Here is a 19,971-nt window from a genome sequence, read left to right as displayed (position 1 = left end):
CTATGATCAGTACAAGTCAATTATTCAGCAAGCTGCTATTTGAGTTGGCGCTACGCAAAGCAAGACAAATAGAACATATTTCGCGTGGAGTTTGAACCAAAGTAAACTATGGAAGCTAGACTCGTAATGTACAATAAGGTGGGAGGTACACAGTGAATGGAATTTGAGCGACACTAGAGTCTTGTATTTATAAAACCTGTTGATGGAAGAACACATGCAGCAAAGTGGAACTAAAATATTGCTATATCATACTCCGTTCTTACATAAGAAGCAGAACGAGGAACAGCAAAAGGCATAACGCCTATCTCAAATCTTGGACCTACAATGCCAAAAAGAGAAAAACATGCATGGTAACTTGTCAAGTAAATTGACAAATCATATCAATGTAGGTATTACTCTTCAAATACTTGATTCAGTCTTATGAACTATTTCAAAATATCACTCTATGACAAGCATTCTCCTTAAACTTAATATGGCATACTCAAATGATATTCATATTCTGAAAAGTGAATTCAGGAAAAGGAAAGACGGACAGGAGATCATCCTTAATTATGAAAGCCTGAGAATTTCCCTGTTGCAAGTAGTTTGGCACGGCAAGAATGGATCAGATCGGATGTATAGTAGTTCAGCACCAACTGTTATTTAGTTAACCCCGGCCCCCGCCATCTTCGCATCCTGCTATTAGATCCACCCCATTGGACTCAGGAGTCTAACATATGTATATGATTGGATTAAACTCTATTCCACAACACAGCTGCAATAATTACACTAAAAAGAGGTAATGAAACAGAAAGTTGAGCAAAAGCAGCATAAACATTTAAGACTGTCACTAACAAGTCATATTGCGTAGGCAAATACCTCACACCAAAGACCAAACTGCTTTGTGAAGTGATGTAATGCAACAATCCATTTTCTCAAACACTATTGTGACCTCAGTTGCACTAGTTCTTGGACTTGACAAATGGTGACCTTCCATTTCCTAAGCTGCGAAATATGCTCCGCTGGAACTTTTACAAGATAAAAGAAGCTCCCTGCAAGAACTAAAGAGCTCGATCGTTCAACAAAAAGCTGCATTATACCAGAAAGACAAATTTAAAAATATATAATTGGAGAACAATTAAAGAACAAAAGTTAGCTAGGAAGCCCTAAACATATAATCAAGATCATGTTCACACTAATTACTGCAAGTAGCCCTAATTCAATTCTAAGTACCGTGAGAATACGCGTCCCTTAGTGGTCTAAGAAATTCAAAGGGTCACATTATTGACTTAAGGTTTTAGATTGAATGCTCTCTTTTTTGCTTCAGGCTCACTCTTTAGTCTGTTGAATCCGCTTTCTGTGCTTCAAACGTTTTGGGTCTAAGGCAAAATAATTCATTCCCTCAATAATTCCATATTATTCATAAGCAATATGAAGTATCAATATCAAACACCAAGACTATAAAGGGCAATCCAGTGCATGAAGCATCACATAGGTCCGAGAAAGGGTTGCATCCCAAGAGGGTGTGATATAGGCAGCCTACCCTAATGCAAACATCATTGATTCCACGCACGGAGATTACTTTATCGTTGCTCCAACACTCCCCTTCTAAACACAAAGACTATATACATAGAAAATAACGAAAACTCACTGATCATGTCAAATCACAAAGTTAATGTACGATTATGGACGACGAGAAGCACTTACACACAGAACTGGATCAGGCGGTGCAAAGCAACCAAAATGAGAAAAAAACAGGCCTAGTGACGATTTTGGTGGAGCAGATGATGTAAAGTGAAGTGTCCCTTGTGCCAAGGAAGAACAACTATACCTTAATAATGCCAAAAATAACACAAGAATGTTTCGATGATAACAAGGACTGTAAAGAGAAGAATTCAAACAGAGAAAGAGAGCGAGAGAGACGTGAAGAGCGGCACAAAACAGCTGGAAATAACGACATGACCTTTGTCTTTACAAGTAGTTAATTTTCCATCTTCCTAAATTTTGTCTCTTTTTTCATAGTACAAAAATTGACTCTGCCACCCCAGTAATATCTTTGTAAAATGATTTAAGCATACTGCTGCCGTCGGCATTAAGTTTGGTAAACCTCAATTTGTTGTTTGATGAAACTAGTAACTGGACAGCAAAATTACTAAAGTACAATATACTGACACCTTCATTTGATAAATAGTTAGTTATACACGGTTCTTTTTCACCTTTACTGAAAGTGTTGCGCTTTAGGCCAAGTCCGCTCAAAAAACCTCTACCACGATCTAGTGTTTCCCCGTCGAACTAAGTTTGTAGAACCATTGACTTTGATACCAGTTTGTTAGGATTCACTACACTTTATATGTAGCTTCTCAATCTTTTCAACTATCAATGTGGGGCTTTTGTTCGCATTCTTAGAAGAGAGCAGAGGTAGTCCCACAAGCTGAAAACAAAGGTAGAAAAACAAAAAGGAGAAGTAGGATCAACTAGAAACTGCTTTCTATTCAATTTGGCTTATTTGATAAATATCTTATCTGATATATGCATATATCCATCTGAGCTAACATCTGCATCAAGATTGAATTTTGAGTCTAATCTGGAATATCCTTTGAGGCCAAGGCTTTTTGCCCATGGAGGTGAGTGCTGGTCTAGTTGCTGGCTCTCACAACCGGAATGAAATAGTTGTTATTCGTCGAGATGGTGAATTTTCTGTAAGTTGTCTACTTGACCAAGTCATTTCTGTAGTTTTAGTTTCAGTGTTATGTTTGTAATTATGGTTAATGAACTTGAATTATGGTGATCACCAGGCAAGGCCATTGCAGCAGCTGAGTAGTCAAATTTGCAAAATATGTGATGACGACGTGGGGTTAACAATAGATGGAGAGCCCTTTGTAGCTTGCAATGATTGTGCTTTTCCAGTTTGTAGGACTTGTTATGATTATGAGCGCCGAGAAGGTAGCCAAGTTTGTCCTCAGTGCAAAACACGTTTCAAACGTCTAAAAGGTAATGATGGATCATTTATTTTCTCTGAAATGTTCAGCTATTTAGATACTCCTATATTTCTGATTCGTGAACTCTTTATAGGCTGTCCTAGAGTAGAGGGCGATGAGGAAGAAGATGACATTGATGATGTTGAAAATGAGTTCAACTTTGAAAGTGATCACATGAAACATGATTTTCAGTGCTATGGTTTTGAGCACTTTGAGCTAGACATGCCTTCTCATGAGTCAAGAAACCAACTTTCACAAGCTCCTTTGCTAACCAGTGGTCAAATGGTTAAACACTATTACATCATTCACAAATTATTTTTAAAACTAATCCATATGCATTATCATGTCAATAAATTCATGAACAAGACTAAGATTTTAGGCACATTGTGTTGCAGGTAGATAATGATATCGACCCAGAAAAACATGCGCTAGTACCGATGGGATTAGCAGGGTTCGGTGGCAAAAGGATACTTGCCCTTTCCTACCGGGATACCAACACTACAGGTGATACACTATAATAAGACACTGAATCAAAAGTTAGAGTACCTAGTTGCATGGATGGTGAATTCTTGAATTTAGTTTCTGCAGTGCAACCAAGATCTCTGGATCCTTCAAAGGATTTAGCTGCTTACGGGTATGGAAGTATAGCTTGGAAGGAGAGGATGGAAAGTTGGAAACAAAAGCAAGAGAAGCAACAAATGACGAAAGATAGTGTTTGCGAAGGCGGGGATGAAGATGAAGAATTTGACTTATCAGTGTAAGCTTTGCAGAAGCCATCCCATGTGTCTTAGTTTGTCTGAAGATCATCCCAATAAGATAACATAGGCATACCTGCTTTTGGAAAATATGGCAGCAGCAACTAGTATTTAATGCGCTTATGAAAATGATGCTGCTTCTTCAATGTATTTGTTGTGACAGATAGAGATCCAAGCACTTATAAGATTGTAAATTTGCTAATCTTCGCATTACTTTTTGCAAGATCAGGTTGAATGAAGCAAGACAACCATTATCAAGGGAAATGCCAGTTCCATCAAGCCAAATCAACCCATATCGAATGATCATCATGATTCGGCTTGTTGTTCTTGGCTTTTTCTTTCATTGTAGGGTCTCTCATCCTGTAAATGATACTTATGGATTGTGGCTAGTTTCTGTAATCTGTGAAATTTGGTTTGCTGTGTCATGGATCCTTGATCAATTCCCTAAGTGGCTTCCCATTGACAGGAAGACTTACCTTGACAGGCTGTCCCTCAGGTCAGTTATTAACCAGTTTTTATACTTATTGTGTTTTCTTTCTCTTTGCTAAAAGATGTATAGTCATCTCTTTCACCTGAAAATTGGCAAAACTTTGTCTTTCAGATATGAAAAAGAAGGCCAACCTTCTTTACTTTCTGCAGTGGATATATTTGTGAGTACAGTAGATCCACTTAAAGAACCACCTCTGGTGACAGCAAACACGGTTCTGTCCATTCTGGCGGTGGACTACCCCATCGATAAGGTGTCATGCTATGTATCGGATGATGGTGCTTCTATGTTGACCTTTGAAGCATTATCAGAAACAGCCGAGTTTGCTAAGAAATGGATTCCTTTCTGCAAGAAATTTAGCATTGAGCCTCGGGCTCCTGAGTCATATTTTTCTCAGAAAATGGATTATCTCCAAGACAAGGTTTTGACTTCATTTATAAAAGAGCGACGAGCAATGAAGGCATGATAATCATGAGTCCCCAATCTTGTTCAGGATTTTAAGCTAAAAGATACTGTCTTTGGTTTTTGGTTGGTGTTTATTTTGAATTGAGCTTTCCTGATGTTGCAGAGAGATTATGAGGAATTTAAAGTACGGATAAACGCTCTGGTTTCTAAGGTGCAAAAGGTTCCCGAGGATGGGTGGACAATGCAGGATGGGACTCCTTGGCCAGGGAATTATGTTAGAGATCATCCCGGCATGATTCAGGTGCTTAAATTTGGATTCACCATATAATGTTGGTTATTTTACTTAACCTCTTTCTTGTTCAATCTAGCTGTAGTTATTTCTTCTTATGTGTATCATTTACAGGTCTTCCTTGGCCAAAATGGTGGGCTGGATACAGATGGAAATGAATTACCTCGACTAGTATATGTATCCAGAGAGAAAAGACCTGGATTCAACCATCACAAGAAGGCTGGTGCAATGAACGCTCTGGTTTGTATTGCATAAAGATCTATTTTTGCGGTATTTTCTTCTGCTCTATAGTCAATACACGGTGTTTCTGTTAATGAGCTTAAAAGCTATTTGACAGATCAGGGTGTCTGCTGTGCTCACTAATGCTCCTTATTTCTTGAATTTGGATTGTGATCACTATATCAACAACAGCAAAGCCATTAGGGAAGCTATGTGTTTCATGATGGATCCATCGCTTGGAAAAAGAGTTTGCTACGTTCAGTTCCCTCAGAGGTTTGATGGCATTGACAAGAACGATCGATATGCTAATAGGAACACAGTGTTCTTCGATGTAAGTGCAAACTTGTTACAATTAAAAAAATACAGATCTGCTTAACATTTGTATATACTTGAATGATTGTGTAATTGCTTTTATATGAATCAGATTAACATGAAAGGATTGGATGGAATTCAAGGACCAATATATGTTGGAACTGGATGCGTGTTCAGACGCCAGGCGCTTTATGGACTCGATGCGCCCAAGCAGAAGAAAGCTCCAACAAGGACATGCAATTGCTGGTTAAAGTGGTGCTGCTGCTGCAAAAGCTGTTGCTCCAGAAGGAAAAAGAAAAGTAAGAAGCCTAAAATGGAGGTGAAGCCTCTTATAAATGACGAAGACTCCCTCGCATTAGTGGTCTCTCAAGAGGGCACCCAAGATAAAGTCACATTTCTGATATCCTTCTGCATACTATGCTGATACCATTTAACTGATATCCTTCAATTTTTTTATGTCAACGTGGCTTGAGCAGGTGACAATCGATCTCCCATCTCTGATCACAAGTTATAAATGAAATTTGGGCAATCTCCAGTTTTTGTTGCATCAACATTGCGAGAAAATGGTGGAACTCTTAGAAGTGCTAGTCCAGCTTCCCTGGTAAAAGAGGCCATTCATGTAATAAGCTGTTGTTATGAAGATAAAACAGGATGGGGAAAAGAGGTAAGTCAGGTCCATCTCTTCAAGTTTCTTGCTTTCTACAAGTATCAAAACTACTTTCGAATGTACTGATCGTTCTACCCAACTGCTTTGAAAATGCAGATTGGCTGGATATATGGTTCAGTCACAGAGGATATATTAACAGGCTTCAAAATGCATTGTCACGGCTGGAGATCCATATATTGCATGCTTACAAGGCCGGCATTTAAAGGATCAGCACCGATCAATCTATCAGATCGTCTCCACCAGGTCCTTAGATGGGCTCTTGGTTCTATTGAAATCTTTCTCAGCAGGCATTGCCCTCTCTGGTATGGATATGGTGGTGGTCTCAATTGGCTCGAACGTTTCTCATACATAAACGCCACCATTTATCCATTCACGTCTCTTCCCTTAGTCGCTTATTGCACTCTACCTTCTGTATGCTTGCTCACAGTAAAATTCATTACACCTGAAGTAAAATCTTTTAACCATAGAAAAGACATCCTATTATCTACATGATCAAGCTGGACTAAACTAAACTCTTCAAAAAGATATCTAATTCTGTTCTTTTCTTGTTCAATCTTGCAGCTTAACAATGCTGCTAGCTTGTGGTTTTTGACACTTTTCATTTGCATATTTGCAACTAGTATTCTTGAAATGAGATGGAGTAGAGTAGGTATAGATGAATGGTGGAGGAATGAACAATTTTGGGTGATCGAAGGCGTTTCAGCACATCTATTCGCTGTGTTCCAAGGTTTATTAAAAGTATTAGCCGGAGTGGATACAAACTTCACAGTAACATCAAAAGCCGGGGATGATGAAGAATTCTCAGAGCTTTATGCATTCAAATGGACAACACTTCTCATTCCACCAACCACATTGCTAATAATAACCATTATAGGAGTTGTTGCTGGCATTTCCAATGCTATAAACAATGGGTATGAATCATGGGGGGCATTATTTGGGAAGCTGTTTTTTACTTTTTGGGTGATTGTTCATCTCTATCCATTCTTGAAAGGACTTTAGGTAGACAGAATAGAACTCCTACAATCATCATTGTATGGTCAATCTTAGTTGCTTCCATATTTTCGCTTTTGTGGGTAAGGATTGATCCATTTTTGGCAAAATCTGATGGTCCAATTCTTGAAGAGTGTGGATTGGATTGTAACTAGTATGGAAACTCAAGTTCAAAGTCATAAATAGAAGAAGAAAAACACCTTACAGATTCTTGTTCTCTCTTTCCTCATGTTTTGGCAATCTGGTTCACAAAACAGACAAAAACATGTGTATATATATTTGTGTTAATGTGGCTAGTCCTATGCATGATATATCAGCTAAAATTTCTCTTTATCTTTCAAATGCTTCCTAATAGCAGTATTATTGATTGTACATTCTGACTTTGATGGCTCTAGAGGGTCATTCATCATCTGTTTTTCACTTCCTGAATTTTAGGTAGTTTGGCTGAGTTAAGGCAAGTAACTTTTAGTGTGTTCCAGTGTAAATGGTATAAGTTAAAAGGTTCACACTTCAACATGTAGTTGAAATACACAAGTTGACAAATATCCATAAGACCATAACCAAACACCAGTTGCATGTCAGCAACAGATATTTGTTACAAAGCTCATTCTGTTTATAAATAAATTGTCTGCTCAGAAAATCACTGAGTTCTTGAGGATAAATGGAGATGCAGAAAATGGAAGCAAAACTCAGCAAAGTTTGTCAGCCTGACAACATAGGAATTAACATCATGCTAGATCTTGTATATTAGACGGAGAAGTAATAATACTCTCGCTTTGATGCATTGGTAGTGTACTAGGTACTCCATTTCAATTGGTTCTGCTTCCATATTCTAAGTACCTAATCTGACTAAGTTTCTCTATCCTGCACGGCTAGTATTTGATCTTAAGGTTTTCCTTGTATATGAAATGATAAAGACGTACATTTCCATGATGAGGTTGAGTAGGAATACATGTACATGTTGTCTGCTGTGTGTCTATGCAGATCTTCAGTTAAAATATGTACTTCTTTACTTTCAGTTCAACTTAATTCTTTTCACATGGGATGTGCTATATCTGAAGCAGAACATGTGGTCCTTTATTGTTGTTGAACAATATTCATGGGAGCAGAATATTTATATTGATAGGAAGTATCTTAGGGAGATCGCTGTAGTTGTGCACTTACACCAATTTGTGTTTTCATATATGTAAAATATATCCTCAAGAATTATAGTTTCACTTAGCTTTTTAAGTATTTCATTAATTATTCTGAAACTGGTCTGTTCAATGAATCACCTGCAGCTTATTTTTGATGTTGCGACTAAAAATTGTATTGATATTGCAACACATGGTTATGGATACTGTGTGCTGAACAAGTGCATCACTTATTCAACGTGAGAAGTTGCTTGTTGGGATTTGTCCTAATGGGCTTAAGCTTGCTCAAGATTCTAATTCAGAACTTTTACTCTGGTCCTTTACTTTCTTGATCTGTTAGCGCAGAAACTTCCTAAGATAATTTAGAAGCAAATTCTGGTCTAGTATCAAGATGATGGCATGTAGTGTGCTGATAAAATAAATTATTCACTTCTGATGTGTCTGCTTGTTCAATTTTTTGCTTATCAGTATATTGTTTAAGTGTAATCTTCTTCCAGAGTCATGTTACATATTCCATGTTACCACATTTAAGGCTAGCTTTGTCCTCTTGATATAGATAACTAGCTAGTGATTATTAAATGGCAGGTGACCCAACGGAAGTGTGTGAGACTGTTTATAGGATATGGCTCAGGCGCTCAACAATAAGACTGTTTATCAATTTTTAGGTATCACAAACAAACAGCTCTTCTTCTTGTATGATGATGTAAACTATGCCCATACCTCATACGTATTTGCTTGTTAACATTATATTTATTCTGTGTCATGTTTATCTTTTCCTTACAACAGCATTTGTTGGTTGTCTGCATAGTTATTTAATTTGTGGCGCCCTTTTGGTTCTGCTTCTTTACATGGAGTACTATTTTTTTGTTGTTGAAATTTTCTAACTCACAATACAGGAATTATGTTGTTCAATTCATAATAGAGTTAAAGATAGCATCTGCTGCAGCCATATTGCTCTCTCAGTTTGGACTTTTTAACAGCTACGTATAGTACTAACACCTAGAATATTTCTTTCTCAATACTTGATTTAATGATTTAATATATGAACATTTAGGTATGCAAAGAATACAAGTTTCTTTGATTTTGACCTACGTTTGACTCAAAAGATATTGAAACCTTTTTGAACAAATCAACTAAAGAAAGTGAAGGGGTAAATCTTAGTTAAACATAATAAATTCCAGATCAATGAACTAATTGAACAAATAGTACTTAAGATGGAATAGAGGTAACCAATCTTATTGAAACTTTCATTGTGACTCCCATTAATTAATGGGGAAGGTTGTTTTAAATGTTTTTCTGGATTGCTTCATTCTTCTTTTTATTATGAAGATTGCAGAAGAGAAGAATAAGGAGAGAGGGAGAAGCCCCGGAAGGGGAGAAGCCCCCCCTTCCCCCAACCGAAGGTTTTCCCTTACTATATATAGTCATGGGACCTTTGCTATTTACTTGGTCGGACTCTCTCTCACACTATTTGTCTTGGTCGTCCCTTGGACGTTGTTTCTTCTGACTCGACGGATGTCGTGAGTGCGGGATGTAGAATGGACCATGTCGTTTTTTGACACCTTGTCGCTTGGACGGGATGTTGGTCACCTTGACCGCAGTGGACAGATTTTGACCAATACAGTTAGTCCCTCCGTCTATCGGGGTCGTCCCCTGTCGGGCCAGACAGAGGGATCATGATTGCGACAAATTGGAGAGAAATCTGACTACTTATCCCTTGGTTATACTCCTTCGGTTTTGAGTGAGGTGATGCCGCTCTTTCAACATCCTTGGACCGTTGCGGCAGTTTCGAAATCGAAACGTCGTTTGGATTGAAACATTGTTTCGTGGTTGCCGCCATTATGACACACATTCCTAGGGAATCGAAATGTTTCGTGCCCTATCAGATTCATTGGCGCCAGCAGTGGGAATTTCTTAGTGAAATTTCCTAGGCTCTTCCAGATCAAAGACAAGAAACACGATTGCCCACCTAAAAGAGCGCTAAGAAAAAGCCCAACCCACGCAGGGCAAAGGCGCAACATAAGAGGGGAAAGAGAGCTGGAAACAGCCACCGAATTTAGGAATCATCGCCCCATCAACCGTCAAAATTCCAAACAAAATGAGCAACGTTACAAACCTACTCTCATTCATCGATTCATCTGATTGGGGTAAGGAAAGTGCCATTTTAACTCACCTTCTACTCTATGCTCAAGAAGGAACACAAGTGCCGCGCGGGCGAGCAAGCAAAGAAACATCTCAATCAGAGAATGGGAAACTACTAAAAGACAACTGAAACATCGCCCGCCGATGACACCTCCAGGCCGGAAGGTAGGAATCAGACAGGGAAACTCCAATATGTGCGCAAAACGAACATAAGCGAAATAGCAACGTTTTGTATTCTCCGATATTACACTCTCCGATGCAAACAATATCAAGCGAACTAGGACTACCCCAGAAGATGCCTGATTCTCCAAAAACTAGGACTGACGACGGGTTACTACTTCGATAAGTTCGAAATAACACCCTTTAAGGCAAAGGGCCTTCGCCAAAAAGAAGAGTTCGACCTCGATCGAGCGACGACGGGTTACTATTTTGATAAGTTCGAAATAACACCCTTTAAGGGCAAGGGCCTTCGCCAAAAAGAAGGGTTCGATCTCAATCGAACGACGATGGGTTACTATTTCTATAAGTTCGAAATAACACCCTTTAAGGACAAGGGCCTTCGCCAAAAAGAAGAGTTCGACCTCGATCGAACGTCGACAGGTTACTATTTCGATAAGTTTGAGATAACACCCTTTAAGGCTAAGGTCCTTCGCCAAAAAAAAGTGTTCGACCTCGATTGAACGACGACGGGTAACTATTTCGATAAGTTCTAAATAACACCTTTTAAGGCTAGGGGCCTTCGCCAAAAAGAAGAGTTCGACCTCGATCGAACGACGACGGGTTACTATTTCGATAAGTTCGAGATAGCACCCTTTAAGGCTAAGGGCCTTTGCCAAAAAGAAGAGTTCGACCTCGATCGAACGACGACGGGTTACTATTTTGATAAGTTCGAAAAAACACCCTTTAAGGCCAAGGGCCTTCGACAAAAAGAAGGGTTTGGCCTCGATCGAGCGACGACGGGTTACCATTTCGATAAGTTCGAAATAACACCCTTTAAGGCTAAGGGCCTTTTCCAAAAAGAAGAGTTCGACCTCGATCGATCGACGACGGGTAACTATTTCGATAAGTTCGAAATAACACCCTTTAAGGCCAAGGTCCTTCGCCAAAAAGAAGTGTTCGTCCTCAATCGAGCGACAACGGGTTACTATTTCGATAAGTTCAAAATAACACCCTTTAAGGTTAAAGGCCTTCGCCAAAAAGAAGAGTTCGACCTCAATCGAACGACGACAGTTTACCATTTCGATAAGTTCGAAATAACACCCTTTAAAGCCAAAGGCCTTCGCCAAAAAGAAGAGTTCGACCTCAATCGAACGACGACGGGTTACCATTTCGATAAGTTCGAAATAACACCCTTTAAGGCTAAGGGCCTCCGCCAAAAAGAAGAGTTCGACCTCGATCAAATGACGACGGGTTACTATTTCGATAAGTTCGAAATAACACCTTTTAAGGCCAAGGGCCTTTGCCAAAAAGAAGGGTTTGACCTCGATCGAGCGACGATGGGTTACCATTTCGATAAGTTCGAAATAACACACTTTAAGGCTAAAGGCCTTTGTCAAAAACAAGAGTTCGACCTCGATTGAGCGATGATGGGTAACTATTTCGATAAGTTCGAAATAACACCCTTTAAGGCCAAGGTCCTTCGCCAAAAAGATGTATTCGACCTCGATCGAGCGACGACGGGTTACTATTTTGATAAGTTCGAAATAACACCCATTAAGGCCAAAGGCCTTCGCCAAAAAGAAAATTTCGACCTCAATCGAACGACGACGAGTTACTATTTCGATAAGTTCGAAAAAACACCCTTTAAGGCCAAGGACCTCCGCCAAAAAGAAGAGTTCGACCTCGATCGAACGACGACGGGTTACTATTTCTATAAGTTCAAGATAACACCCTTTAAGGCCAAGGGCCTTCGCCAAAAAAAAGAGTTCGACCTTGATCGAACGACGACGGGTTACTATTTCTATAAGTTCGAAATAACACCCTTTAAGGCCAAGGGCCTTCGCCAAAAAGAAGAGTTCAACCTCGATCGAACAAAGACGGGTTACTATTTCGATAAGTTTGAGATAACACCCTTTAAGGCTAAGGGCCTTCGCCAAAAAAAAGAGTTCGACCTCGATCGAACGATGACGGGTTACTATTTTGATAAGTTTGGAATAACACCCTTTAAGGCCAAGGGCCTTCGCCAAAAAGAATGGTTTGACCTCGATCGAGCGATGACAGGTTACAATTTCGATAAGTTCAAAATAACACCGTTTAAGGCTAAGGGCCTTCGCCAAAAAGAAGAGTTCGACCTCGATCGAGTGATGATGGGTTACTATTTCGATAAGATCGAAATAACACCCTTTAAGGCCAAGGTCCTTCGCCAAAAAGAAGAGTTTGACCTCGATCGAGCAACGACGGATTACTATTTCAATAAGTTCGAAATAACACCCTTTAAGGCCAAAGGCCTTCGCCAAAAAGAAGGGTTTGACCTCGATCGAGCAACGATGGGTTACCATTTCGATAAGTTCGAAATAACACCCTTTAAGGCTAAGGGCCTTTGTCAAAAATAAGATTTCGACCTCAATCGAGCGACGACGGGTTACTATTTTGATAAGTTCGAAATAACACCCTTTAAGGCCAAAGGCCTTCGCCAAAAAGAAGATTTCGACCTCAATCGAACGACGACGGGTTACTATTTCGATAAGTTCGAAATAACACCCTTTAAAACCAAGGGCCTCCGCCAAAAAGAAGAGTTTGACCTCGATCGAACGACGACGGGTTACTATTTTGATAAGTTCGAAATAACACCCTTTAAGGCCAAGGGCCTTCGCCAAAAAGAAGAGTTCGACTTCAATCGAACAATGACGGGTTAATATTTCTATAAGTTCCAAATAACACTCTTTAAGGCCAAGGGCCTTCGCCAAAAAGAAGAGTTCGACCTCAATCGAACGACGACGGGTTTCTATTTCGATAAGTTCAAGATAACACCTTTTAAGGCTAATGGCCTTCGCCAAAAAGAAAAGTTCGACCTTGATCGAACGACGACGGGTTACTATTTTGATAAGTTTGAAATAACACCCTTTAAGTCCAATGGCCTTCGCCAAAAAGAAGAGTTCAACCTAGATCGAACGACGACGGGTTACTATTTCGATAAGTTCGAGATAACACCCTTTAAGGCTAAGGGCCTTCGCCAAAAAAAAGAGTTCGACCTCGATCGAACGATGATGGGTTACTATTTTGTTAAGTTTGAAATAACACCCTTTAAGGCCAAGGGCCTTCGCCAAAAAGAATGGTTTGACCTTGATCGAGCGATGACAGGTTACAATTTCGATAAGTTCCAAATAACACCGTTTAAGGCTAAGGGCCTTCGCCAAAAAGAAGAGTTCGACCTCGATCGAGTGACGATGGGTTACTATTTCGATAAGATCGAAATAACACCCTTTAAGGCCAAGGTCCTTCGCCAAAAAGAAGAGTTTGACCTCGATCGAGCAACGACGGACTACTATTTCGATAAGTTCGAAATAACACCCTTTAAGGTCAAAGGCCTTCGCCAAAAAGAAGAGTTCGACCTCAATCGAACACGAAGGGTTACTATTTTGATAAGTTCGAAATAACACCCTTTAAGGCCAAGGGCCTTCGCCAAAAAGAAGAGTTCGACCTCAATCGAACGACGACGGGTTACTATTTTGATAAGTTCGAGATAACACTCTTTAAGGCTAAAGGCCTTCTCCAAAAAGAAGAGTTTGACCTCGATCGAATGACGATGGGTTACTATTTCGATAAGTTCGAAATAACACCCTTTAAGGCTAAGGGCTTTCGCCATAAAGAAGAGTTCGACCTCGATCTAATGACGACGGGTTACTATTTCGATAATTTTTAAATAACACCCTTTAAGGCCAAGGGCCTTCGCCAAAAAGAAGGGTTCGACCTCGATCGAGCAACGACGGGTTACCATTTTGATGAGTTCAAATAGCACCCTTTAAGGCCAAGGGCCTTCGCCAAAAAGAAGGGTTCGACCTCGATCGAGCGACGACGGGTTACCATTTCGATAAGTTTGAAATAGCACCCTTTAAGGCCAATGGCCTTCGCCAAAAAGAAGAGTTTGACCTTGATCGAATGACGACGGGTTATTATTTCGATAAGTTCAAAATAACAACCTTTAAGGCCAAGGGCCTTCGCCAAAAAGAAGAAGTTCGACCTTGACCGAACAACGATGGGTTGAAATTTCGACAAAAGTTCGAAATTACACCCTCAAGGCCACGAGCCATCGCCAAAGAGAAAATTCAAAATATCTCTAAGGCCAAGGGCCGACAAAAAATATAAAGGTAAAGAAAAACCGGGACTCACCATACAGGAATCTACCTCGCACCAAAATCATGAAAAGCAAAAACAAAGACAAAGTACAAGGCAAATAACAACGAAAAATTCTTTATACAAAGTCAACGTGCAAACAGTCGTAGATTACACACGGCCCAAGCCAATAATAGAAAAAAAAAAGGAAAAAGGAACAGCGACAACCGACAACGAATGTATAAAAAAATAGAAAATAGACAAAGACAACATTCTTTCACTCGGTGTCATCATCGCCACCATCATTGCCACCATCTCCAGGAATCACTCCCTCATCATCCGCGCCCTCTTCGGCCTCCGGAATCGCAGAGTCGTAACCACAGTTGACACGAGCCTCTCGTGCCTTTTCCCATGCTCCTTCATATGCGGCCTCAGTAATATTGCCCGCCTCCCACAAACTCTTGTATATATCCCGCTGAGCTTCAGTATGAACCCAAAGCTCGTGTAAGCGGCGGGGAACAGCGGCGGATGAGGACTCAATTTGAGCTAACAGTTGCTCCTTCTCGGCTTCCAGAGCGGCGACTCGATCTCCTAAGGTCGAAGCTTCTCGGCCAATCTATCCAAAACGTTTCTCAAGCCTCGCCTCCATTAACGTGGTCGTCGCTCTCTCCGACTCCTGATCAGACTGGAGGACGCGGATAGTGTTCTCCAGGGCCGCCTCCCTTGCCAAATCCGCAGACTAGGCACTCTCGATACTCTCCAACCCGCCAACCTTTCTCTCCAATTCGGCCAACTTTCCCATCCACTCCGCACTCATCGCCTCGGTCTTGATAAGATTTTGATCCATCTCAACCTGCATCGACCTCAGTTTCTCATGCAGATAGTCACACTCTGCGGCTACCCCCTTGCCCAACTCAAGCTCTTCGTCCTTCGCGCGAAGTTGCTCTTCGAGCACACTATTTCTGCGAATGGTCTCCATAAACTGCTGGTCTTTCTTCTCCAGTTCCTCACGGAGGGATCGAGCACCGGTATTCCCTCTCAGCCATTCATGCAACTCTCAACACTTATTGCAATAGCACCGATATTTCTCCAATGCCTTCAGGAAAATCTTCGTCTGAATGTCATCCCTACGGGCACTCTCAATTTCCAACATGTACGTCTAAAAAACAAAAAGAAGAGTTAAGATAGTACCATCCAGAAAAATAAAAGAAACACTAAAGAAAAGTGAAATATACCCTCAGGCCTATAACGGCCACTTCATTCATCAAGTCGCTATCAGGAACGTTCCGAAGAGCCTCGTTCTCGGTAGCGGAGCACAAAATGTCGAATTGCTGTACCAAATCCTCCGTGTCCCCCAGGAGATTAACATCCAAAGAGATCTCAAGAATACGGGTCGGGCCTCCCGCATGAACCACCGAGTAGGTAATACCCTCCTCAAATATCCTAACATCATTAGGGTCGAGGTCCGACTCGGATTCATAATCGTCGACCACGACGCCCTTTCCTCTTTCATCAGTTGAGGAGGAAGCACGACCAGGTATGGAGGACGAAGGTACGTTCGAAACCACAATGGCGGCCTTAGAAATCTGGCCCCCCGTCATGCTAGGTTGTTGATCAACGACAGTGGCAGGAATCTCCATCGGCAGGGCAGATACGACGGCTGGCTCCATTTCTACGGGCGGAGTGCTATCAATCCCCGCCCCAGATCCTCTTGTCAAGGGAGAGTCATCCAGGTGTATCACAGTTGAAGGGGTTGCCACGAACTCCACTCGCCACCTCTTGGACGGCCCTTCCTCTTCCTCAGCACGGGGAGATTCACCCGTCAGACGAGCGACATGAGTCGGGACCTCGGTCTGAGAAGTGGCCTCCGCGGGAATAACCACAACCGCAAACTCAACTGAAGCAGCCCTCGATGAAGGACGAATGGTAGGTGTTGTATTAGGGCGAGCAGACGATGCCGGCTGACGAAAAGCTAATGGAGGAGCCCTCGCTCTCCGCACTCTCCCTGGAATCAACAAAACCGCACATAAGAAACTAAGTAAAAAGAGAAGAAAACAGCAAACAGAAATGACACCTCACCTGTAAGGGGCCTACGTCCAATTTTTTCATAAAAGGCTGACCATGTGCGAACCCCCGCCGTATGGGGAAGGATGGCACTCACCCACTCGCGAATACCTTCGACAGATGGAGGGGCAATTTCTCAGCTATAGAGACATAACAGGGTTTAGTACTGTAACAGAAAGTGGTCGGGTATCTCACCGACTAAAGACATAAGAAACTTACGCGCAAGGTTCTACTTCTCAAGGAACCCTATTGGATCCGCCACAATGTGCTCGGTCCGAACATAGAAATAATTCTCGTAGAAATGACGGTTGGCCCTGTCGTCCATTTTCACCACCAGACGCTTCGACCCTCTGAGGACGCATGTGAATTATTGTGCCTCAAATGAGTTGAGGGGAAAAGATATTAAGCATGTGATCCAAAGTGATCTCACGACCGACGAGTTTCACAAACTTGAGCAACATAAGGAACAGCTTGTACAGGTACGACGAAAGTTGGGTGGGGCATACCTCGTAAAAACGACAGAAATCTACCACCAGGAGAGGGAGAGGAAGTGTGTACCCAATAAGAAAGGGGTAGGCATAGAACATGCAGCACCCAGGGCGGTCTAAATGGACTATGTCGTTCCCTACCGCTGGCCGTATATCAACGTAACTGGGGATTCCCCACCTAGATTTCAACTCTGCAATGTCTTCCTCTTTTATAATAGAGGGGATAAGTTCTGGCTCCACCCCGACGCGACTGCAGAAGTCGGTCCATTCTCTCCCAGGATGAGGCAAGATCTCGGCTACCGATAGGACCTCCTCATCTTCCACCACTTCTACTCCTCCGGTAGCCAAAGAAACATTTTTCGGCGCCGGAATTGTGGCAGAGGGATCAGCTGAGAAGAATCACCAGCCATTTCGTCAAGATGGTGTATCAAAAAGACAATGGAAAGGAAGGATGAATGTTTTCGGTCAGCTGTGGGTGAATAAAAATTCGGAGTATCAGGAAGAAAGTATATTCGCAAAACTCTTTCAAGCAAAGGGTAAAGCAGTGTGTCAATCGAATGATGTGTTCCTTCTATTTATAAGAGACATAAATTCCCCAGGCACGAAACCCAAGAGTCGCCAATCGAATCTGATAGGTCACGAAACGTTTCGATTCCCTAAGAACGTGTGTCATAATGGCGGCAACCACGAAATAACGTTTCAATTCAAACGACGTTTCGATTCTGAAACTGCCGCAATGGTCCAAGGATGTTGAAAGAGCGTCGTCACCTCACTCAAAACCTAAGGATCATAACCAAGGGATAAGTAGTCAGATTTCTCTCTGATTTGTCGCAATCATGATCCGTCTATCTGGCCCAACAGGGAAGGACTCCGACAGACGGAGGGACTAACTGTATTGGTCAAAATTTGACTACTGTGGTCAAGCTGGCCAGCATCCCGTCCAAGCAACAGGGTGTCGAAAGATGACATAGTCCATTCTACATCCCGCACTCACGACATCCGTCGAGTCAGAAGAAACAACGTCCAGGGGACGACCAAGACAGATAGTGTGAGAGAGAGTCAGATCAAGTAAATATCAAAGGTCCCATGACTATATATAGTAAGGGAAAACCTTCGGTTGGGGGAAGGGGGGGCTTCTCCCTCTCTCCTTATTCCTCTCTTCTGCAATCTTCATAATAAAAAGAAATGAAGCAATCTCCAGAAAAACATGTAAAACAACCTCCCCCGTTGATTAATGGGAGTCACAATGAAAGTTTCAATAAGATTGGTTACCTCTATTCCATCTTATGTACTATTTGTTCAATTAGCTCATTGATCTGGAATTTATTATGTTTAACTAAGATTTACCCTTCACTTTCTTTAATTGATTTGTTCAAAAAGATTCCAAATATCTTTTGAGCCAAACAAGCTACCCACGAGATCTCCTGGTGAGAACCTAATCAAATACTACAGAGCTGGTTCGCAAGCACTCGTCAACAGTTTATATAGTGATTTCAAATCGATATGCTTCTGAGCTTTTTCCTCTTGCTAGTAGCCTAAAGGGTGGGTTCAGCCATTGATGTGCATTACTACAACCTTTTCTCTGACTATTTGACAGTCCAAGAAAACATCAATTACCTTCATAGAGATAGGTCAATATATGCAACTAATCTTTGTGACCACATCAAATGGGTCTCCGTTTTTGTTGGTAAATCTAAAGTAAGTTTTCTTCTACTCCACAGTAGGCAAAAATATATATATATATATATATATATATGTCACTATTTCAAATGGTCCATAGGACAAGAATGAAGATAATTAAGATGAATATATTAGGTGTAGCTGATCCGAAAGGCCTACTACTGGAGATTAAGTTATAGCAGTTTACTGTAAAATTTTTAGGGAAATGGGTAGCTGAATGGGAAGTGAAAGAGCATTGAAAGAGGAGTACCAAGAATTTGCTAAGGCTCAGTTAAGAGTATATAGATGTGCATATTGGACTGTCAAGAGGGTGCAACACCACTGGAGTTTAGACTTTAGAGTGGATGATCAATAAAGGTTATATCAAACTGTGAATAAAGTTCAGATGACTAATCAACCAAACTGGAAAATATTTACATTAAGGGTGTGTTTGGTACTGTATACGGTAAAAATCGGGATGCCCCTTTTTGTTCAACTGACCAAGGCTAGAACGTGGTAGATCAATTTTGGACCTCGATTTTTATCTATGGCGCAAGGTTAAGTTATCGAGACCCTGGGACCGATTAAGCTCGAGGTCGACCAAGACCGAGACCAAATAAGATGGAGATCGAAGCTAAGTTGAGTAACAGAAAACCGAGATATCCGGGATCGGCCAAGGATCGTGGCGAGAATCTCGACATGAATCAAGTCAAGACCGGTTATTCAGCCAATCATGGAATTTCCTTCCATATTTAGAATTGTACCTTAAGTAAAATTCCTCTACTATATAAAAGGGGTTCTAATCATTTGTAAGACACGTTGTTCACCGAGATCAAAGCAATACAACATCACCGAGATCAAAGCAATACAACACTTTCTCTTTTGTTTATATTCTCGTTCATCAGCTTGTTATATTTCTAATTGTTCTTGCACCAATCAATCCGAGAGTATTCAAGCTCGAGGGCTGAATTCCATTCAAACACTGGTCTGCTTTATCTTATTGTTAATTTCTATTACTAATCTTCATATTTATTAATTGGTATTAGGTGAGATCACATATCCTCAAAACCACATTATAAGTTTAATTGTTATACAATTTTAAGGTTAAACAGGTACGAAGGAAAATGTTTTC

The 19,971-nt window shown here is 41.1% G+C and overlaps 1 pseudogene; it reads left to right on the top strand.

Moving 5' to 3' along the window:
- Positions 1 to 2,473: 2,473 nt before the first annotated feature.
- Positions 2,474 to 7,257, top strand: LOC104249166 (probable cellulose synthase A catalytic subunit 3 [UDP-forming]; annotated as a pseudogene).
- Positions 7,258 to 19,971: the final 12,714 nt, after the last annotated feature.

This window comes from Nicotiana sylvestris, chromosome 4 (assembly GCF_000393655.2).
Source record: "Nicotiana sylvestris chromosome 4, ASM39365v2, whole genome shotgun sequence".
Lineage (NCBI taxonomy): Eukaryota > Viridiplantae > Streptophyta > Magnoliopsida > Solanales > Solanaceae > Nicotiana > Nicotiana sylvestris.
This window is presented reverse-complemented; position numbering and strand designations above follow the sequence as displayed.